This window comes from Mustelus asterias, chromosome 22 (genome assembly GCF_964213995.1).
Source record: "Mustelus asterias chromosome 22, sMusAst1.hap1.1, whole genome shotgun sequence".
NCBI classification, from domain to species: Eukaryota; Metazoa; Chordata; class Chondrichthyes; order Carcharhiniformes; family Triakidae; genus Mustelus; species Mustelus asterias.
The window spans coordinates 4,550,726-4,575,425 of NC_135822.1; the positions used below are offsets into that span (position 1 = coordinate 4,550,726).

The following is a 24,700-nucleotide window of genomic DNA, read 5'->3' on the forward strand; positions in this document are numbered from 1 at the left end:
TCAGATACTTGCACGGTTTCAGCCTGGCCTATCGCTGTAATTTACTTAAGCTTTAGATTCCTTCCACTGTTCAATGATCCTCAAATTCTGCCCCTTTTGTCGACTGTTTTGTGCGTTTGCCCCACCCAGGGTGGCAGGTCTCCCCATTGCCTTCGCTGTTCTGTAGAGTCATAGAGTTTACAGCATGAAAACGGGCCCTTCGGCCCAACTTGTCCATGCCGCCCTTTCTTTTTTAAAATCCCTAAGCTAATCCCAATTGCCCGCATTTGGCCCATATCCCTCTATACCCATTTTATCCATCTAACTATCTAAATGCTTTTTAAAAGACAAAATTGTACCCGCCTCTACTACTACCTCTGGCAGCTTGTTCCAGACACTCACCACGCTCTGTGTGAAACAATTGCCCCTCTGGACACTTTTGTATCCCTTCCCTCTCACCTTAAATCTATGCCCTCTAGTTTTAGACTCCCCTACCTTTGGGAAAAGATATTGACTATCTAGCTGATCTGTGCCCCTCATTATTTTATAGACCTCTATAAGATCACCCCTCAGCCTCCTACGCTCCAGAGAAAAAAGTCCCAGTCTATCCAGCTTCTCCTTATAACTCAACCTATCAAGTCCCGGTGGCATCCTAGTAAATCTTTTCTGCACTCTTTCTAGTTTAATAATATCCTTTCTATAATAGGGTGACCAGAATTGCACACAGTATTCCAAGTGTGGCCTTACCAACGTCTTGTACAACTTCAACAAGACGTCCCAACTCCTGTATTCAATGTTCTGATCGATGAAATCAAGCATACTGAATGCCTTCTTCACCACTCTGTCCACCTGTGACTCCACTTTCAAGGAGTTATGAACATGTACCCCTAGATCTCTTTGTTCTGTAACTCTCCCCAGTGCCCTACCATTAACTGAGTAAGTCCTGCCCTGGTTCAATCTACCAAAATGCATCACCTCGCATTTATCTAAATTAAACTCCATCTGCCATTCGTCAGCCCACTGGCCCAATTGATCAAGATCCCGTTGCAATCCTAGATAACTTTCTTCACTGTCATCTGCAAATTTATAACCATGCCCCCTATATTCTCATCCAAATCATTAATATAAATGACAAATAACAGTGGACCCAGCACTGATCCCTGAGGCACACCATTGGTCACAGGCCTCCAGTTTGAAAAACAACCCTCTACAACCACCCTCTGGCTTCTGTCATCAAGCCAATTTTGTATCCATTTAGATACCTCCCACAAAACTCTACTTCCCACAAACCCCGTTCCTCTCCGCTCTTCTCACCTTTGGAAACGCACTGAAAATCCATTTGAAGCCTTTGCTCACTTCACCCTGCTCAGTTTCCATTCTCCTATCTATTTGGCGACATAGTGGCATAGTGGTTAGCACTGCTGCCTCACAGCACCAGGGACCCGGGTTCGATTCCCGGCTTGGGTCACTGTCTGTGCGGAGTCTGCACATTCTCCCCATGTCTGAGTGGGTTTCCTCCAGGTGTTCCGGTTTCCTCCCACAGCCTGAAAGACGTGCTGGTTAGGGTGCATTGGCCGTGCTAAATTCTACCTCAGTGTAACCCGAACAGGCGGCGGAGTGTGGCGACTGGGGGATTTTCACAGCAACTTCATTGCAGTGTTAATGCAAGCCTACTTGTGACACTAATAAATAAACTTAAATTTATTTCCCTTGCGGTTTTCCTCACAGCGTTTCTGCTTTGGTGCCATAATATAAATGTTTGTTTTTTTGTCATAAACAAGGGAAATGTTATCATTCATTTTAGCCAGACAGTGTCATGAGGAGAGACCTCACACTCCATTATGCCATCGGGAGACCACTGGCACTGTACAACATTATTTGGAAGTTTCGCTGTTTGATGGGGTAGACACAGTAAGAAGTCTCACAACACCAGGTTAAAGTCCAACAGGTTTATTTGGTAGCACAAGCCACTAGCTTTCGGAGCGCTGCTCCTTCATCACTTACCTGATGAAGGAGCAGCGCTCCGAAAGCTAGTGGCTAGTGCTGCCAAATAAACCTGTTGGACTTTAACCTGGTGTTGTTAGACTTCTTACTGTGTTTACCCCAATCCAACGCCGGCATCGCCACGTGATGGGATAGAGCCATTTCCCTGGGACGTCACTGGAACACAGTCCGTACCTGGAAACAGCTGTGTGAGCCAATGACAAAGCCAATGACAGCCAATCTATGACCAAGAAAAATAGGCAAATATTTGAACAAGAAAATGATTATCAGTAATATGAGGAGAGGTGGATAGATCTTTCGGAAAATCGATGTGGGGTGAATGGGCTTATCCCGTGATAACAAAAATTCTGCGATTCTATGAAAATAAGTTAGAATATTCTTCTCTGAGTGAAACTATCCTTAACCCCTCATGTACAAGATCAAATACAAGAAGCCAGTAGCAAACAAAATATTACCTTCAATATTGTCACAATACATGAACAAATAGAGGGACACAAGGAAAGATAGACATAGCGAAGGATAGATGTACACACTACAATCATACTTCCAAAATTTGAGTATTGTTGAATGTTGAAACCTCCATTGTAATTAGAGGAAATTTGATTTGATTTATTGTTGTCACATGTATTAGCATGCAGTGAAAAGTATTGTTTCTCACGTGCTATACAGACAAAGCATACACTACATAAAGAAGGAAAGGAGAGTGTGCAGAATGTAATCTTACAGCCACAGTCGAAGCAGAGTAAAAGATAGAATTAGAAGGTATGCTGGGCACAGCTTGCAAGAAGTCGCCTCGCGGCGCGGCGCCATCTTCGTTTTTTTTCTCCAAAAAGACTGAAGTTAAAGAGAATCCTAATACTGCCGGGGTCGAATGTTTAATGGTGAGGTTGTGAGGACTAACAAACAAGGCTTTGGCAGCGGCTCATCTGGAACTCGAAACGTCAGCTCTTTTCTCTCCTTACAGATGCTGCCAGACCTGCTGAGATTTTCCAGCATTTTCTCTTTTGGTAACAAACAAGGCGATGTCGTATTCAGACTCCTGTAGGTTTAGCTACCTGCAGATATTTTCAAATAGTTACCAGCCCAAACAAGCTGTTTGTTTTCTAAAAATTCTTGTGGCTAAAGCGGGTTATGCAATTCAGAGTATTTTTGTGGAAACTTGGCGAGTTTTACCAGTGTATTGTTTGTTAGGCAGGATGATTATGACTTTTCACACTCATTTGATGCCGAACTGATAGCAAAAAAAACAAACTTATGCAGCCGGTTCCAGAGTTCACCAGATCTGATGTTTGTACATTTTTAAACGGGTGAAGAAGATTTCGCAATATCGGCGCAGTGTCCGCACCACAGATTCACCTCCAGGGCTAATCACAATGTGGAGAGTCAGTGCCATGGTGTTGGCTGCATTCAATGGGATTGCCAATGCCTCAATCAGCCAGGTTAACCCCTTACAGCCTGGTCCCACTGTTGCATAACGATCATTAGGCCCCTCATTCTGAGAGAAGCAAAAATCCAATGAATGTTCAGCCCAAGGTCACTGTGAAGGAAGGACATGTTTCATCCAGGATCTCAGAGTGCATTCCTGAACTTTTCCCTTGTAAATATTCCAATATCTTGTCGAGGTTGTAATGGTGACGTTGCCCTAGTTCTTAACAGTCATTGATCCATAGAATCCCAACAGTGCAGAAGAAGGCCATTTGGCCTATTAAGTCTGCACCGACTCTCCAAAAGAGCATCTTACCCAGCACTCCCCCACCACCTACCCTGCCCTGCTCTGCCCTATTCTCTTAGCCTCACACATTTATCCTGCTAATCCACCTAAACTGCACATCTTTGGACACGAAAGGGAAATTTAGCATGACCAATCCACCTAACCTACACATCTTTGCTATCTGGGCTGCAGTGGGTGACATGACAGATCCCTCAAGTTACAGTTAGCCTAATCTGTCCCTGGGTGACCTCAGGTGTTGCACTCAAGCTTCCAGCCTTCACCTGGGTAATGGATGCTCGAGAAACATACTCCTTCCAGGCATAGCCTTTCATGGACCCCCAGACAGTCAGCCCTCTGGGGCAAACATTAAGCAGGCTTGACAAGTTCAATGTTACCAGCAGCTAATGAACTGATATCTGGCCCACTGGAACTCCATGTTGTAACAAATGTCTGAGATTTTTTTGCCCTGTTTATTACATGGAGGAATGAGAGAAGCATCATCAGACTCACCTACCTCGCCAAGGGTCGACCCACCACCTGAACCACAAAATCTCCTGGGAGGGGCAAAAAATACAGAGAAAATAGCCTGTGGCTCATTCAGAGAATGCTGTCAGATTCCTCGCCATCTCCCTGAGGGTGACTGAGTGCTGCAGGACACAGCAGTCAGCAGTGACTCATCACAAACTCACAATTTAACTACTAGAGCTCTAACTATCCTTCTGTCATGGGTATTCGACAGCAGCTCTTTTGAAGAGGGCGGTGGCAAGCTTATATCCACCTGATGTCTCAGCAGTTTGATCCAGAGGACATGGACTCTCTAGCAACAGAAATTATTCCTGGTGTCTTACCATCTATCCCAAATTGTGATCTGAAGCATATGGATCTCTGTGGTTCTGAATCCCCACTGGATCCAAATCCCTGATGGTCTAAATAAATAGATTCTGCTTTGCAATTCTGCTTTACTCTGAGAATGTCAGGGGTGGGGGTGGGGGTGGGGGTGGGGTGGGCGCGTGGGGATTAGGGGTTGAGGGGGTGTCCCATCTTTGACATTGGACTTCAGACGTGACATGATCTACCTTTCCCAGCCTTGCCTGGCCTTGCCTAGCCAAGCAAGACTAGCAGTAAATTGCGATAAGAATTATGTTACATAAGTCTAATATTTCCATCCACGTCCCTTGTTGACCAGTAATCTATATTCATGTTGACGTACAGCCTTAGAATACCAGGAAATAAATGACTGTAATAGGATGTAAATAACTTTTAAATAAGCGCCCTGGATGGAATAAGCACTAAAGTTCAAGGGGGACCAATGTACTTTAATTTTTATCTATTTTTTCAATGCAATTTAGAGAGAGCGTAGAGAAACAGGTACCCATTTGCAACTTGTTGATGGGGAAAGAGGAATATGTGAAAATGCGCAGGGTTGCAGATTTCCTAATGCTGAGACAAAGCAGAACATGTCACGCTCATTGCAATATTGGTGATTAAGTAAAGCAATAATAAATGGCCTAATCAAGCAGCGTGTTGAGGTATACTTAAAGATCATGAGTTGCATAGTTTCATAAAAAGAGGAAACATAATATTAAACCGGCACGATATGTCATGGCATGAAAATGTTTTGCATTACATTTTTTGAGCATGACTTCACACCCGAGACTAAAAAAAAAACCACACACCCATTCCACAGGTAGTTAATAAAGTATAAACAACCAAAAAAAAACACAAAACAGGAGGAATTTCTCTGGTCTTCTGACGGCACTTTCAGTTTGAAGAGGAAATGGACTTGGATTGTTTCAGATCCAAGAGAAAGAAACACCTTCAGGTCTTTGACCCAACTGTGCACTCCTGTGACAATAAATTCAGTTGGTTTCAGGTGGAATCGTGCGATTAAAGTTCAATGGGCTGTTTGTCCAGAAGCTGCCAGTAAGTTTTTTTTCCTGTTCGGATAAAGTTTGTCGTGCTAATTGCCAGCGACAATAACCCATATGAATCACATTAAAAAAGGGTGTGTCTCCATAATGAGGTGCCTTTGCCATGACAACCTCCACCTTTCCCATTATGTGGAAGTTAAACCAATACTTTGGTGACTGCTTATTAAATATTTTACAATCCATGTTGCAAGCCGTATTAATTAAAGAACTGGTTTATGCAACATTTCCCCCCACTCCGTTCATTTCAGCTTTCTTGGCTATTTTATGATCTCAAAGTCAACAATCCTGGCACTTGTTGATAGGGGCGAAGAAAAGCAAAGCTATTTCCTCATTCGATGGACTTTGACTCACAAATAAGACGAATACCTCACAAACTGCTCAGAGTGCATTCTTTACAGTCCTCTCGCTTGTTCTAAAGAAAATAGAAAATTCCTTTGAACTAATGTTCAGCAGGCTGATTCGGGAGATAAAAGGAGTGGGATATCAGCAGAACAAGGTTGATCTGATCTCTTGTCTCGCACAATAGTCAGCCCATCGTACAAAATTCCAGCTTTTTATTGAGCTTGGACTATTATAGAATGTTATCAGGACTCATTCACTCTCACACTCACTCACACTCACTCACTGTCACACTCACTCACCCTCACACTCACTCACTCACTCTCACACTCACTCACTCACTCTCACCCTCACTCACTGTCACACTCACTCACACTCACTCACTCTCACACTCACTCACCCTCACACTCACTCACTCACTCTCACACTCACTCACTCTCACTCACTGTCACACTCACTCACACTCACTCACTGTCACACTCACTCACACTCACTCACTGTCACACTCACTCACTCTCACACTCACTCACTCACTCTCACACTCACTCACTCACTCTCACCCTCACTCACTGTCACACTCACTCACACTCACTCACTCTCACACTCACTCACTGTCACCCTCACACTCACTCACTCTCACACTCACTCACTCTCACACTCACTCACTCTCACACTCACACACACTCACTCACTGTCACACTCACTCACCCTCACACTCACTCACTCACTCTCACACTCACTCACTCTCACCCTCACTCACTGTCACACTCACTCACACTCACTCACTGTCACACTCACTCACACTCACTCACTGTCACACTCACTCACCCTCACACTCACTCACTCACTCTCACACTCACTCACTCTCACTCACTGTCACACTCACTCACACTCACTCACTCTCACACTCACTGTCACACTCACACACTCACTCACTCTCACACTCACTCACACTCGCTCACTGTCACACTCACTCACTCACTCTCACACTCACTCACTGTCACACTCACTCACTCTCACACTCACTCACTGTCACACTCACTCACACTCACTCACTCTCACATTCACTCACTGTCACACTCACCCACTCACTCTCACTCACTCACTGTCACACTCGCACTGTCACACTCACTCACTCTCACACTCACTGTCACACTCACACACTGTCACTCATTCACTCACTTTCACACTCACACACACATTCACACTCACTCACTCTCACACTCACTCACTGTCACACTCACACTCACTCACTCTCACACTCACTCACTCTCACACTCACTCACTCACTCTCACACTCACTCACTGTCACACTCACTCACTGTCACACTCACACTCACTCACTCTCACACTCACTCACTCTCACACTCACTCACTGTCACACTCACACCCTCACACTCACTCTCACACTCACTCACTGTCACACTCACTCACACTCACTCTCACACTCACTCACTGTCACACTCACTCACTATCACACTCACACCCTCACACTCACTCTCACACTCACTCTCACACTCACTCACTGTCACACTCACCCACTCATTCTCACTCACACTTTCACACTCACACTGTCACACTCACTCACACTCTCACACTCACTCACTGTTACACTCACACACTGTCACTCATTCACTCACTTTCACACTCACTCACACACATTCACACTCACTCACTCTCACACTCACTTACTGTCACACTCACTCACACTCTCATACTCACTCTCACACTCCCTGAAACACTCACTCACTCACTCTCACACTCACTCATTCTCACACTCACTCACACTCACTCACACTCGCTCACTGTCACACTCACTCACTCACTCTCACACTCATTCACACTCACGCTCACTCACTCACACTCACTCACACTCACGCTCACTCACACTCACTCACTCACTCTCACACTCACTCACTCTCACACACACTCACTCTCACACTCACTGACACTCATTCACTCACACTCACTCACTCTCTCACTCACTCACACTCACTCACTTACTCTCACACTCGCTCACTGTCACACTCACTCACTCACTCTCATTTACACACACTCACTCACTCTCACACTCACTCACTCACTGTCACACTCACACTGTCACTCAATCACTCACTCACTCTCACACTCACTGACACTCATTCACTCACACTCACACTCTCACACTCACCCACTGACTCTCACATTCACACACTCACTCTCACTGTCACATTCACTCACACACACACACTCACTCACTCTCACATTCACTCACTCTCACACACACTTGCTCACTGTCACACTCACTCACTCTCACACTCACTCGCTCACTGTCACACTCACTCACACACACACACTCACTCACTCACTCTCACACTCACTCACACACTCACTCTCACACTCACTCACACTCACTCACTTACTCTCACACTCGCTCACTGTCACACTCACTCACTCACTCTCAGGCTCATTCACTCACACTCACTCACACTCACTCTCACACTCACTCACTCTCACTCACTCACTGTCACACTCACACTGTCACTCACTCACTCACTCTCACACTCACACATTCACACTTACTCACTCTCACACTCACTCACTCTCACATTCACACACTCACTCTCACTCACACTCACTCACTGTCACACTCACTCACTGTCACACTCACACTCATTCACTAACACTCACTCACTCACACATTCACTCACTCTCACACTCACACACACTTACTCACTGTCACACTCACTCACTGTCACACTCACTCACTCACACTCACTCACTCACTCACTGTCACACTGACACACTCACACTCACTCATTGTCACACTCACTCACTCTCACACTCACTCACTGTCACACTCACTCACTCGCACACTCACTCACTCACTGTCACACTCACTCACTCTCACACTCTCTCACTCACTCGCACACTCACTCACTCACTCACTCTCACTCACTCACTCACTGTCACACTCTCTCTCACTCACTCTCTCTTACTCACTCACTCTCACACTCACTCACTCACTCACTCACTGTCACACTCACTCACTCTCACACTCACTCTCTCACTCACTCTCTCACTCACTCTCACTCACTCACTCTTTGTTTTCTGTACCACATTCTGACAATAAAGTTTGAACTTTAGCTGCTTTTTATTTTGAAGCTGTCGGTATCTTTTGAATTTACCTCCAGGTTTTGTGTTTCATGTATTTCCTGGATTGGATTTCTTGCTGTCACACATTGCCACAGCAAGAGGATCTAACCCGTACCAATGCCACCTGTGCCAATCTGTGATTAATCAGAAACAAATCAGCTTGGCTCTTGGTGGAATGGAGGAAATCTCCTCCATTGGGCATGATCCCACAATGCCTCCTTCAGAACTGTTAATAATACCAAGCAAACACATATGGTCGGCAATCCTGGGACTCAACCTATCCGTGAGCTCACAGGGCAACCTGGCTTTTTTTACACTTGGCTAAGCTCATTGTTCAATCCCTAAATGACAACATTTCAGCAGCACCTGTCCAGCTGATAGATGGACTGGTCTTCTGTGAATCTAGGGGTAATAATGCATGGTGTTGGACTAATGAGGTGAACTGGGTGCAGGGAATGGTCCCTGTGACAGAATGGGTAGGTATCACTTCTCGGACTTTTGGCTCAGACCAAGCGTCAGATCAAGCCCAGCATGGGGTGCAAAGACTCATCTTGACAGCGTGGGTCTTGTTTTTCTCTCCTTTGGGGGGCCATGAATTGGGTTCCATTGGAATTGGAGCAAAGAAGGAATGGATTGGGGTTTTCCAGGTGCACTCTGAGCATTGGCTTTGTAACTTTAAGGATGGAGTAAAAAACATTCTTTCAAAAATTCCAAGGCCCAATATCTGTGTCCATTTGGCCGATGTTAAGTCAGGCCGGCATCAGGATTTTTGTCTGCTTGCAACTTGCCAGCAAGGTGGTTAAAAATTGCTGGTTTCATTTGATACGCCCTGAGGAGAGAGGGCAGTGATCAGCAAGGAATTGTTTATAAGTCAACAGAATCATTTCACTCCAATGAATGCATTGGGCCTCTACTCACACGTGCAAGGATATCATTCCTGTGTTGGTTTGACACCCACATTTCAGCCATTACCAACGTGGCACAGTTTATGTGGGTGCCCACACTGGATGCCAAGGTGCCCGTTTGAAGTTTGCAAAGTGTGGGCTGGTGTCACCACATTCCCAGGCCCCTGGTGTCAGCTGTAATTGTGCCCAGCACGGCTGAGTGCAAATGGGAAGCTGCTGTTTACGGAGCCCAGTCGATCGAAACAGTTTGATGATCATTTTAGGCAGTTTCTGTTTTCCCAAAGAGGGCACAGAGACCATGTTCTCTCACATTTCCAACCACCAGCCATGCCCCGCAGACCCTGCTTGATGGCCCATTGTGCTGAGGAGGCGTTTCAGAAAGTGTTACTTCCTTGAAAAGTTTATCTACATAGATAGAATCATAGAATCCCTACAGTGCAGAAGGAGGCCATTTGGCCCATCGAGTCTGCACCGACCACAATCCCACCCAGCCCCTATCCGCACAACTCCATGTATTTACCCGACTAGCTAGTTCGCCTGACACCTAAGGGGCAATTTGGCATGGCCAATCAACTTAACCCGCACATCTTTGGAGTGTGGGAGGAAACCAGAGCACCCGGAAGAAACCCACGCAGACATGGGGAGAATGTGCAAACTCCACACAGACAGTTACGCAAGGTGGGAATCGAACCCGGGTCCCTGGTGCTGTGAGGCAGCAATGCTAACCACTGCGCCACCGTGCCACCCCATACATCCCCCTCAAGTTGCTGCCCAAAAATATTAAAATTCTGAGGACATTTGTAGGAAACTACTTTGTTTTAAGTGATATTAAACCTGTTTATGAATAGTATTTGCACTAAAATGTTGACAAAATTGAAACGAACAGAATGCATTAAGCATTCGTACAGTAACACCACTCTTAAGCAGAGTACTTTGCGCATTTACATTCTCATAGCCTTTAATATGTGTTATTTTCTCAGATGTAGTCTAACCCATCATCTTCGCCACTCCGCATATTACCCAATATTACGATAAATAAATGTAATTTTATTTTTACAAGTTAGGCAAAGCTGTACTTGGGCTTGTCAGAGAGAGCAGGCTTTGTGGCTGAAGGGTTTTCTCTCATTTCATGCATTCTTGCGTTCTTATTCTAATTGCAACATCTCAATAAAATAATGGATTGAAAGGTATAACAGTGGGCGTTTGTGGTTGTCTAAGACTCCAGGGAGTCTGTGCAGATTTAACCAAACTGAAGAATTGTGTACCGGGTGTGGCTATTATTATGGATTACTCTGTTCTTTATGCAAATGATCAGAATGTGGAGGCCAATAATCCTCAGCCACTGATTCCTTTTTTGCACCAATAACCTCGTTAGAGCGCAGTAAAAAAAAAGTGTTGACGTTGAACTTGCCTGCAGGATGTGTCTGTCCCTGTGAGGGAGTCACAGACTGCAAAGTGAAAGTGGTTCCTGAACAGTGGTCCAACATGAAAGGAAACTTCACTAACAAGTGTCCAGTGTCAATTGGGAACCCCCTCATTAGCCAGAATTTCAGGATAATGTTTGGCCTGACTCAGAAAGGAGCTTGATTGGCCCTGGCCTGGAAGGAACGGGTGGGATTGGACTGTGAGGGAAAGACAAGACTTGAAAGAAGATATGGATGATTACATTTTGACTTTTGGGCCATCTCTTAACTCTTTTATTGGGGGGGCGGCACGGTGGCACAGTGGTTAGCACTGCTGCCTCACAGCGCCAGGGACCCGGGTTCGATTCCCGGCCTTGGGTCACTGTCTGTGCGGAGTTTGCACATTCTCCCCATGTCTGCGTGGGTTTCCTCCAGGTGCTCCGGTTCCCTCCCACAATCTGAAAGACGTGCATTGGCCATGCTAAATTCTCCCTCAGTGTACCCGAACAGGCGCCGGAATGTGGCGACTAGGGGAATTTCACAATAACTTAATTGCAGTGTTAATGTAAGCCGACTTGTGACACTAATAAATAAACGTTGACTTTAAAGTAAAATCATTTTCTGTGGAGGGCGGGGGATGGAGGTGGATTACGGGGACAATGAATTCCGTAACAATAACCAATATCTGTCATTCCTACTTGATCCATCAGCACAATTATTTGCTAAGCTCAGGCCTCTGGTGAGAGATACTAACAAAGTACATTTGGAATAATGAATGGGTTTGGAATTTCAGGTTTCCTGTTAAAATGGCTTTACTCTTTGATATATCCCAATCTGAACCCACCAGCAGATGATTCAAGCTGTGTGGTACATTGTGGGTTGGAATATGGTGACAATATGGGCTGTTAGAATCTATTATTATAGAGGAAATGCCAGCAATGAATAATTTCAACTGGTATCAAAATGACTCTGCTTGGGAATCTGCTGTCAGATTCCAAACATCTGAATCTTCTCCGAATATTGGAGCAAAATGATTCTGGCAAACACCAGGCAGACATAACTGTAGTCTTTCATCACCATCAATTTGATAACATTATTGAGATCTAACTTACCCAACCTTTTCCGTTCTATATACATTTACCAATGAGATCTCAGCAAATTATTTATTTTTTCCTGTTCCTTCAATGGGCATCGCTGGCTGGGTCAGCATTTATTACCCATCCCTGAGGACGTTTAAGACATTTAACCACATTGCCGTGGGTCTGGAGTCACATGTAGGCCAGACCGGGTAAGGACGGCAGATTTCCTTCCCTAAAGGACATTAGTGAACCAGATGGATTTTTTCAACAATGGTTTCATGGTCAACATTAGACTTTTAATTCCAGATTCTTTATTGAATTCAAATTTCACCATCAGCCGTGGTGGGATTTGAACCCGGGTCCCCAGAGCATTACCCTGGCTCTCTGGATTACTAGTCCAGCGACAAGCAAAGGTTACAGTAGTCTGTTGATCAGCAGAAGTCAGATCCCACTGCATCTACCTCAAGCTTCAAGAACATTCTATTTTTTAATTTTATAGCTTGTCCTGTAGGTCTGTCACAATCAACAGTCAAACCCACAAATACTGTCTTCTAGTTGGAGTTGGCAGTGTACGTGGAGGGCCAAGAATTGTAGCAGAAGTGTCTCTCCCCCTCAGAGCACATTGCAATGGCCGATACCTCGGCCAATGTGGCCAGTCAGGACAGGAACGCCCTAACCCATGGTGCTCTTTGATGATGGTCCCTCTTGTTGACGTCTTCTTCGCTCAGTCGTGTTCAGCAGCTGAATAGAATTTCAAACTACTCACAAATTAAGAAGTAATTTTACTAAAAACCGTTTTCCCACAGATGGAGAAATATTTATCTGTTTGTAATCTGTCGTGGATGTAACATGGACACCAACATTGGTTAGTGCAGAGCGACCTCCTGTAACATAAGACCTGTGTGAGGCCTGGTTACAACTAGTGAAGACCAGGTAAGATTTCATAGATTACAATAGATCCAATAAACTGATTCATTGAGGCTGTATTTAAATCGTAAAGACAGTACTGAGGAAAATTATTAATGGCATACAACTAATCAATAGCCAGCTCTAATAGAAGAATAAAAACAATGATTGGTCTTAACTTTGCATAATACAGGCAGTATTTTCAAATACAGAAAATTGCTTTGCAAACACATTGCACTTAATAGCTTTTCTCTGCATTATGAAATTAGGGGCACAGTGGTTAGCACTGCCACCTTACAGCACCGGGGCCTGGGTTCGATTCCCAGCTTACGTCACTGTCTATGCGGAGTTTGCATGTTCTCCCCGTGTCCGCATGGTTTCCTCCCACAGTCCAAAGATGTACGGGTTAGGTGGATTGGCCATGCTAAATTGTCCCTTAGTATCAGGGAACTAGCTGGGGTAAATGCATGGGGTTATGGGGATAGGGCCTGGGGTGGGATTGTGGTCTGTGCAGACTCGATGGGCCGAATGGCCTTCTCCTGCACTGCAGGGATTCTACGATTCTCTAAAAACACCCCCAGACAAGCACCCTCCAAGGTGCCAGTATTAAAATGGCACTTCTTTAGTCAGATCATCATGACTGAGCAAGAGAAACTTACTCTCGCAGGACGTCTCCAGCCTGTTTGTGGATTTACCAAAACATCCCTCCAGTCCGGACTGGAACATTCTGATGAATTCTGTTTTCACAATTTCCTCCTCTTTTGCCTCCGACTCTTTTGAGGGCAGTTACCATGGAGACAGTTCCACAGCAGTCCAGGAGCACCTGACCAGATGGGCCCACTTCACGTTGGGACCGCCAGCAGGCTATTCAACTGCTGTGGCACCACGTCAGAGCCACATCCTGCCCGCGCCCAATGTCACCCAAGCACTAACCCTCAGCAGGACGTAACTGGATAGCAGTCAGATACAGGATCCTTGGCTGATTTCTTGCACTGTTGGTGGGGCGGTCAGGACGTTGTAGGAGCAACTAAGTCAAAAATGTCAGAAATCAAACCAGTGATCTTCCTGATTTGTGTGGGAAGCCACGTGGTAGCTTTTATCAGGGAGCTGACTTTGATAGAGTGTCGAATGAACTTCCCCAATACTGTCATGATAAAACCCTAATTTCCGGTCTAAATACCTTCGGTTTGTACGTTGCAATGTGTATTCATTAATACCACTTTTGAAGGGTGCAGGGAGTGGAATACATATTGGTTATTGAATGATTTGTATTTGCATAATTTATTCAGGTATGGGGCCTGGCACTAATTTCTTACTTGAGTCAACCTTCAGAACTGGCTCAGCCGGGTCCTGGAACATGATAATTTATACTAAATAATTTGTCACAGACTCATCGGCATTACAAGTACAAATATATTTAAACATTTCCTCTTCGGGGGTAAACCGGTGCAGAGATTAAGGAGGGTCTTTGCCACAAGGGGTTGGCATGAACACTGCTGCCTAACTCCAGAGCGGTTTAATTGCACTCCAACTGCACTTAAAAAGTGCCAATAGCGGCTGGGAGGGAGGGGGGGGGGGGCTGTGTAGGAATCAGAGTCAGAAACATGAACTGTGTGTCGAGTCATTGAAAAATATAGCTGTGCCTGGCCATAATTTTTAGCTTTAATCTCTACGAATGGGATTTTCAAAATGGCCGACAAAACCTTCTTGCAGACGGTGTCATTTTTGTATGAACCACGGGAAATATTAGTGCGTCCTTGATGTTTGCAGTTTCTGGGGTGAAAGTGGAAACTTTCTGAAGTAATAATGTGAAAGCAGCTGTCCTCTTTCATTGTATTTTGTAGATTATAGATCACTGCTCCCTGATCATAGTCAGGAGACCCTCCTGAGTTTTGTCGGGTCGACGCTGACACAGGGCCAACTCCAGTCAGCAGCGAGCCACTTTCTCAAGCGCCCATCATGTAAAATGTACAGAGAACCATTCGAGCATTGAGACGCCAACACAGGAGCGGGTTTTAGTTTCCATTCTGTTTTTGTTTTAAATCCTATTTTAACCCTTACAAGGTTAAAGAGTTAGTTGTCCTTTGATAATGTAATCAGAAAACGCGTGTAGAAAAATATTCAATGCACCTTCACCTTGTCACCAGTCTGCTCAGGGTATATTTAATGAAATATTATGACAGCTGTGTACCAAATAGAACAGCCACTATCCTTAATTACAGGTCTTCAACCAGAGTTTGTAGCAATCCAAATGTATTTGTAGAGAAACCACATAAAGCTTCATTACAATTATAATTCCATGAATGTTTTTAAACAAGTGTCATATCGCTTTAATTTTCTTTGACAGTTTCAAATTACAATTATGATATGCCAATAACGAGGGATTCTGTCAATGAGGGTACGGTTGTCATAACATGTCGAAGCCACGGCAAAAAAAATTGGGAAAAGCTTTCTCCTGTACAACACCCCATTGTTTCCGTCTAAAGTGTGTGTTGGTTTAGAATGTTTAGGATACAGCTGTTCTGTCCTTAAGACATGACGAGAGGACTCAGTGACAAGGGGTTAATGGATTCCTTGTCCTTCACAAAGCCAGGGCCTAATCTTATACCATTCAGTGTTAGAACCTACTGCCAGCATTGTCACCTCTTTTGTCCACAGTACACCCTCCATGTTCAAAGGGAGTTCTGTACTGTGTTTATACTGTAGCTTAAATTGCCTGGCTTAATTAATGTCACTCACACTTTCATTTGTAACCATTCAGACCATTCCCAAATTGCCCCGAGGACTGTAAAACTGTCAGGACCCAATAGCAATTCGTCTACTTGTTTGCAGCTCTGGTCAATTCCTGTTAAGTGAATTATTTATTTGTCAGTATGCTCTGTTCACTTGCTGACGATTCTCGTTTATGCAATTCATTATGTGGTTGTGTTTCCAACAAAAATTGTCCGTTTTAAGGAACGGGGATGCTATCCATTCTACAACCTGTCACCCTGGTTCAAAGGGGATCATTGGTATTTTAACAATTAGCAAAGAACATATTTGCACAGGTGTAATACCACACTCTCTTCCAAACCTGATTCTGCGGAATGATTGGAGTTTTGGGGAACATTGTTAGTGGTGTTGCTTGGGTTCTTACTGATTCTTTAAAATTTGATTTGATTTATTATTGTCACGTGTATTAGTATACAGTAAAAAGTATTGTTTCTTGCGCGCTATACAGACAAAGCATACCGTTCATAGAGTAGGAAAGGACAAAGTGCAGAATGTAGTGTTACAGTTATAGATAGGGTATCGAGAAAGATCAACTTAATATCTGGTAGGTCCATTCAAAGTCCGATGACAGCAGGGAAGAAGCTGTTCTTGAGTCAGTTGGTACGTGTCCTCAGACTTTTGTATCTTTTTCCCGAAGGAAGAAGGTGGAAGAGAGAATGTCCGGGGTGCGTGGGGTCCTTGATTATGCTGGCTGCTTTTCCCGAGGCAGCGGGGAGTGTAGACAGAGTCAATGGATGGGAGGCTGGTTTGCGTGATGGATTGGGCTACATTCACGACCCTTTGTCTTCCCTCTGCTTCAACACATCCTAATACTCGTAATGTGGAGGAATGCAGTAAAACTTCATTAATAGATTAGCCAGGACACTGTCTGCTGTACACCACGTTGCAGAATGGGACTGGACAGAATTGTGGCTGTAAGCCTAGTTGCTGTAAACTCTGAATGAAGTCTTTCCCATACAAGGAATTCCCAACCAAATGTTTTCAATTAACGTGGAATTAATGTAACAATTGATAGATTTTTTTTAGTCTCAATTTATTGTCAATGGAAAGGAATGCTTGCGAGCAGCATTGAGTGGAGTGCAAAGAGCTGATTTCCCACCCAGATGTTCCAGTGCTGTTTAGTCTTTATTTGGATAGTAGATTTACATAATTGCTGTAATTTCATTAAAAGTGACCCATGCTGCACCTATTTATTCATTTGCATAAAATAAAGCTGGAGTCTGCTGTACACATGGATATACCCCTTGGCGAACTGCCACATACCCCAGCAACATCACACTCATCAATGGCACTACCTGCTCATTATATCTGCACAGGCATTTGTACAGCTGAATCCAATAAATACATTACTCGTTTGATAAAAACAACTGCGCTCGGATCAGAGTTTGTGCAGACAATTTATAAACGATAAAGTTAAAAAGGGCCCAATTGAAATATTTGCACCTTGGCTTAATTAATCACACCCAATGAAACACGTGTAAATTCAAGCTCCATTACTGTACAATATTAATGTTTCACAAGAGGCTATTAGTGAAATGCTGGACTGAACAGTCACCATGATAAGCAGCAACAGTGTGAATGATTGGGAGACACTTTCAGCCTGAATCAGGGAATTCTATATAGAATCACAGAATCCTACAGTGCCGAAAGAGGCCATTCGGCCCATCAAGTCTGCACCAACCACTATCCCACCCTATCCCCATAACCTCACGCATTTACCCTGCTAATCCCCCGACACTAAGGGGCAATTCAGCATGGCCAATTCACCGTACCCGCACATCTTTGGAGTGTGGGAGGAAACCGGAGCACCCGGAGGAAACCCACACAGACACGGGGAGAATGTGCAGGCTCCACACAGACAGTCCTAAAGGTTTGCAGCATGAAATGGAGGAAGTTTGGTGCATTTGAATTCTGCATAATGCGTGGGTTGGAAAGAAGACTGATTGGACTTTGGTTTGATTTGATTTATTATTGTTACACCTAATAGTATACAGTGAAAAGTATTATTTCTTGCGCGCTATACAGACAAAGCATACCGTTCATAGAGAAGGAAAGAAGAGAGTGCAGAATATAGTGTTACTGTCATAGCTCGAGTGTAGAGAAAGATCAGCTTAATATATGGTAGGTCCATTCAAAATTCTGGGAAGAAGCTGTTCTTGAGTCAGTTGGTATATGATCTCAGACTTTTGTAGCTTTTCCCGACGGAAGGAGGTGGAAGAGAGAATGTCCGGGGTGCATGGGGTCCTTGATTATGCTGCCTGCTTTTCCGAGGCAGCAGGAAGTGTAGATGGAGTCAATGGATGGGAGGCTGGTTTGAGTGATGGACTGGGCTACATTCACAATCCTTTGTAGTTTCTTGCGGTCTTGAACAGAGCAGGAGTCATACCAAGCTGTGATACAACCAGAAAGAGTGATTTGTATGTACATCTGTAAAAGTTGGTGAGAGTAGCCTCCTGAGAAAGTAGAGGTGTTGGTGGGTTTTCTTAACTATAGCTTCAGTGTGGAAGACTTTGTAATTTGGATGGAATGTGAATTGTAGTTTGTATGATTACTACACGTTGTCTGTGAATTCTTCCTAATTCAGAATTGGAATTCTAAACTACAAGAGTGAAAGCCTTGTCTATTGAATTTCTATTGATGTGGATTTGTCCGCCTCTCTCTCTCATTGCCATACACTGTCTGAGGAGCAGTCCTCGTCCGCATGCCCTTGTTCAGATCCTGCACTCGTATGGCTCCACATAATCTCCCAAAGACCATTGGTGATGGAATCCAGTTATTCCACTGCAGTTTCCCCAAGTTCTTTGCTGTCAGCTGCATGTCTCTCCACTTCCGTAAGCTTTCTGAAAAATGAGCTTCATCAGTTAACACTTTGATTATCTCGCTTAACCGCTCTCCCCCTCCCCCACCAACCCCCCACCCCCACCCCCGCTCCCAAACTTCTGTTTGGTGTTCAGTTCCTTCACCGCAAAGGTCCCGGGAGGGCACGGAAGATGCTGTGTGATCCTGATTGTTACCCATCACCGTGTGAGGGAATGAGCCGTGTACTTGTTTGGATGGGATTCTCTATAACCAGAGTGAGTGGTCATCTGGTTAAGCCGATAGGGTTCTTCGTGTGAGAAAGTGAGATAGAGGTCACCTGCAGACACAGTGGGCAGAATATTCAAGGGCCTGTAGAAGCGGTAGGGGGATGGGAAGGGGGGGGGTTGCAGAAATAGGAGGGCAATCCCATCAAATTGCTTCCACGACATTATCCCCCCTCCATGGAATTGCCCCGGAGTCGGCGTGATGAGGGATACTGGATAACTTGAATGGCACATTGAGTAAACCCTGTAAGAGTTTACGATCTTTCAGTGCTATAGAGGGCGCCCTATTGGTGCTCCAGACTCAGGTGCCCCTTTCCTGAATTGGATGGGCTTCGGTCTCCTCTGAAATCTCCCCTGGTGTCCATCCAGGTTTCCCGACCCACTTCTCATCCCGACAGTGGGATCGGGAATCTGTAAGGATAATTCCCGCCATTACACCATAGAGCTAATTCCGACCTGCTCAATCTCTCCCACATTTTCCAAAGAGAAAACGTATTGTCCCACTATCTTTAAGGATGATGATCTCATGATGCTGCCTAACAGTGGTGTAACTGGGCTGCACAGTGGCACAGTGGTTAGCACTGCTGCCTCACAGCGCCAGGGACCCGGGTTCGATTCCCAGCTTGGGTCACTGTCTGTGTGGAGTTTGCACGTTCTCCCCGTGTCTGTGTGGGTTTCCTCCGGGTGCTCCGGTTTCCTCCCACAGTCCGAAAGATGTGCTGGTTAGGGTGCATTGGCCATGCTAAATTCTCCCTCAGTGTACCCGAACAGGCGTCGGAGTGTGGCAACCAGGGGGATTTTCACAGTAACTACATTGCAGTGTTAATGTGAGCCCACTCGTGATAGTAGTATCACAACTTGTGATACTAATAAATAAACTTTTAATAAAATGCACTTGTTTTAAATGTCTGTAGCATTTTAACAGACCAGAAACCACATTAATTTAACCAAGCAAAGGCGATTGTACACTCTAATGAAAAAAATAAAGGATTTTTAAAGAATTAAATGATTCCTTCCCCCAGAAATGCATGTGGAGTTCCTGGGAGAAATATGAACTTATTTCGAGCTGTTGTGATGCTTGTAGTTAAGCTGATTTCAAAGAGAACTTCCTTCAGGATCCAGTTTTTAGTTGACAATCAGTGTAGTGGCAACCGTGTTCGACATAACAAAAAGTGGCGACACATGGGGTAGTTTATGCAAAACAGAAACATCCATGGAAACACCTCAGTATTTGTTTAAAATAATCAACAGTGAACTATCAGCATCATTGTGTTGCTGGATGTGCTGTGTGTTGGAAACGATGGTGAATAGCTCCAAGCTGGCACTCAACTAACTTTTCACCCAGCTCTCTGCAACCCAATGAAACAACACCAAAACTGAGTATTACCCAGTCTGCCACCTTACTTTTACCCCCTCCCCATTGCAATCCTCACCTGCCCCAGCCTAATAAAGATGTCCCTCCCACCGTGACTGCACTGTCAGCACCTCTCTCTGAAGAGAGGCCTGAGGGAAGCTGGAATGGCTGATAATAGTTAAATAGACAACCGGCTAGCTGTATAGATGATGCATTGTCTCGGCGCTGAGGTGAAGGGTTTCACTTCTGTGTAGATCTCCATCTAAGATATAACTCAAGAGCTGATAACATTAATCTTGACAGCAGGAGGCAGAGAGACAGAACAACCTTGGTCCTTGACTATGTGAGAACCTAGTCAGACATGAAGCAATCTGATTCTGGCCTCCTTATTTCAGCTTCTATGTGTTTATTAACCATGGCCGCTTTTAACAATGTAATTTTTTAAAACCCCGGTTTTTGCTTGCTATGTACTTCTGGTGCCCCCCTGCACTGAGGCTATTGCGATTTCCAGTCTGGAGGTCAGAAGGTGAGATCACAATGACTCAGGTTTAGATTTCTTGTAGTAGAGTTGTCTGACCTCCACTTGTAATATTCAGGGCAAAGCAGATGAGGGTGGGGATTCAACTGCTTTCAAAATGACCCCTTAACCTGCATTATAAGGGAATCAGAGGATCATAGAATATCTGCAGTGTAGAAGAAGGCCATTCGGCCCATCGGGTATGCACCGACTCGCTGACAGAGTATCTTACCCAGGTCCTACTCCCATATATTTACCCTGTTAATCCCCCTAATCTACACATCTTGGGACACTAAGGGGCAGTTTACCACGGCCAATCCACCTAACCTGCACATCTTTGGATTGTGGAAGGAAACCAGAGGAAACCCATGCAGGGGGGGAGGTGGTGGTGTAGCGGTATTGTTGCTGGACTCGTAATCCAGAGACCAAGAGTAATGCTCTGAGGACCCGGGTTCGAATCCCACCACGGCAGATGGTGAAATTTGAATTCAATAAAAATCTGGAATTAAAAGTCCAATGATGACCATGAAACCATTATCGTAAAAACCCATCTGGTTCACTAATGTCCTTTAGGGAAGGAAATCCGCCGTCCTTACCTGGTCTGGCCTATTTGTGACTCCAGACCCACAGCAATGTGGTTGACTCTTAAATACCCTTAGGGATGGGCAACAAATGTTGACGCAGCCAGCGATGCTGATATCCCATGAGTGAATAAAAAAAAGACACAGGGAGAATGTGCAAACTCAACACAGACAGTGACCCGAGGCTGGAATTGAACCTGGGTCCTTGGCGCTGTGAGGCGACAGTGCTAACCACCGTGCCGCCTCAATGCGTTTGAGGCTATTCAGCCCATCAGGCCTGTGCAGGTTTTCTGTGAGAACTACAGGGTTGCCTCTGCCCCCAAACTACCCATCTATCCTTCAATTATGTGTGGAGTTTTGAACAGTGCATTTGGTTATGAGAAAATGTCCATTGAATTCACATTGAATCCCTAAACTTTGACTCCTCAAAATATTCTTGATGTTTGCCAATACATTCTCCTCAACTCAATTATTTTTCGTGAGGAGTAACTTTAACTGTAGCTGGCTTTCAATGGACTGAAACAGCTGCCTTTCTGCCAAAAATAAAGGTAATTATCCTGATGCAATCAGGAGAGATAGAGAGAAACCTGGTCCAAATTGAAAATTAAAAAGCAATGTTGCAAATGAGGAGTAAACGCTTTATTAGAAAGGTTCTGAGAAGACAAAGAAATAGAGAAACATAGAAACTAGAAGCAGGAGGAGGCCATTCGGCCCTTCGAACCTGCTCCGCCATTCATTATGGTCATGGCTGATCATCAAATTCAATATTCTGATTCCCTCTTCCCCCCCATATCCCTCGATCCCTTTAGCCCCAAGAACTATAACTAGTTTCTTCTTGAAATCGCAGCTACATCTAAAATACGAAAACTGCCTGTTCCCTCTTTAGATGCGTATTTCCAGCATTTCTGCTTTTATTTCCAATAATCAGGAGGCGGAGTAACTGAGAACTTTGTCAGTTACTGGAAGGATACCAGTCCATCCTTAAAGAAGAAAACGTGCATTTATATAGCACCTATTGTTTCCCTCGCAACACGCCACCGACGCTGACAATGAATTACTATTGAAGTGTAGTCACTGTCGTCATGTGGAAAAATGCCAATTTGCCCGCAGTAAGTTCCTCAAACATCAGAGAGAGGAGTGACCGGTTGTTGATTATTTATTTATTAGTCATAAAGTAGGCTTACATTAACACTGCAATGAAGTTACTGTGAAAATCCCCTCGTCGCCACATTCCGGCGCCTGTTCGGGTACATTGAGGGAGAATTTAGCATGGACAATCCACCTAACTATTCATTTTGATCATGGTTGATCATCAAATTCAATATCCTGATCCCGCCTTACCCCCGTATCCCTATTCCCTTTAGACCCAGGAGCTATATTTAATATCAGGACTAAACTACTTGAGAAAGGATATACTGGCACTGGAGGGGGTGCAGAGGAGATTCACCAGGTTGATTCTGGAGTTGAGAGGTTTGGCTTATGAGGAGAGACTGAGTAGACTGGGGCTATACTCATTGGAATTCAGAAGAATGAGGGGAGATCTTATAGGAACATATAAGATTATGAAGGGAATAGATAAGATAGAAGCAGGGAAGTTGTTTCCACTGGCAGGTGAAACTAGAACTAGGGGGCATGGCCTCAAAATAAAGGGGAGCAGATTTAGGACTGAGTTGAGGAGGAACTTCTTCACACAAAGGGTTGTGAATCTGTGGAATTCCCTGCCCAGTGAAGCAGTTGAGGCTACCTCATTGAATGTTTTTAAGGCAAGGATAGATAAATGTTTGACAGTAAAGGAATTAAGGGTTATGGTGAGCGGGCGGGTAAGTGGAGCTGAGTCCACAAAAAGATCAGCCATGATTTTATTGAATGGTGGAGCAGGCTCGAGGGGCCAGATGGCCTACTCCTGCTCCTAGTTCTTATGTTCTTAAATATTGACCAGGGGAAAGGGAATTCCTGATCTGTTTCAAATCATTGCATGGATTCTTTCACATCCACCTGAGCAGCTAGGTGGGCCTTGGGTTTAAAAGACTGTATGGCATCTTCTGGTTCCCACCCACCCCCTCCCCCCACCACCCCCCTCCCCACGGCTTGTTTTGTGGTGGCAGAGGTGGCCCGCCATTGGCCAGCGGTGAGGTCTACCGGTCCCACCTCTGTCAACGGGGTTTGCTGTTGTTCGCACCGTCCACCTGCCGGGGAACCTGCGGCGGAAGGAGGGGGAGGGGTGGGGGGTGTGGGGGTGCGGTCACCATCGGCAGGACTGGAAAATCCTGTTGGTGGGAATGGCCAGGGAATCCCCCTCAACCTTTCTGACAATGCAGCACTCTCTCGGCATTGCACTGAGGTGCCAACCTGAGTTATTAATAGAAAATCCTGTGAAAGATTTGCCCAGCATTAATTTTCAAATCGTTTCTGTATTTTTACCCTTTTTGATAAGGTCTGGTGATCACTGACCATCCCTTTGGAGGGATTCAGTTTTTCGGAGTGCTTGGGGCAGATGGTGTAAAGCAGACTTGTCCAAAGTACGGCCAATGGGCCCAATGTGGCCTTCACAGCCCCCCCCCCCCCCCCCCCCCCCCCCGCCACTCCACCCCCGTGGCCCCCCGCTTCAGTTTTCACTCACATTACCATCATTGGGCAGCAGCAAGTTAGCACTGCTGCCTCACAGCGCCAGAGACCCAGGTTCAATTCCGGCTCGGGTCACTGAGGTGGAGTTTGCACTTTCTCCCCTGTGTCTGCGTGAATTTCCTCCCGTGGATGTGCAGGTTAGGTTTATTGGTCATGCTGCATTGACCCCAGCATCAGGGGATTAAAATGTGTGGGGTTACGGGGATAGGGCCTGGGTGGGACTGTTGTTTATGCAGACCCGATGGGCCGAATGGTCTCCTTCTGCACTGTAGGGATTCTATGATTAATTGGGGCCTGGGTGGTTGTGTGATGTCAGCTCCATACATTCAGCAATCTTATCCGTTTTGGTAACTCCATCCTTCTCTGGTGATGCCAT

At 45.1% G+C, this 24,700-nt stretch overlaps 1 protein-coding gene across 16 annotated transcripts in view; it reads left to right on the top strand.

Annotated features, from left to right (window-relative positions):
* Positions 1-24,700, top strand: part of casz1 (castor zinc finger 1) — a 445,565-nt gene that overhangs the window by 33,767 nt on the left and 387,098 nt on the right. For 11 of the 16 annotated variants that reach the window (XM_078238639.1, XM_078238637.1, XM_078238654.1 and 8 more), the window contains exon 2: positions 13,293-13,419. The exons of the other annotated variants lie outside the window; for them this stretch is intronic. The gene's annotated coding sequence lies outside the window, so the exon portion shown is untranslated. The remainder of the gene's footprint in view (positions 1-13,292; positions 13,420-24,700) is intronic. 16 annotated transcript variants of the gene reach the window in all.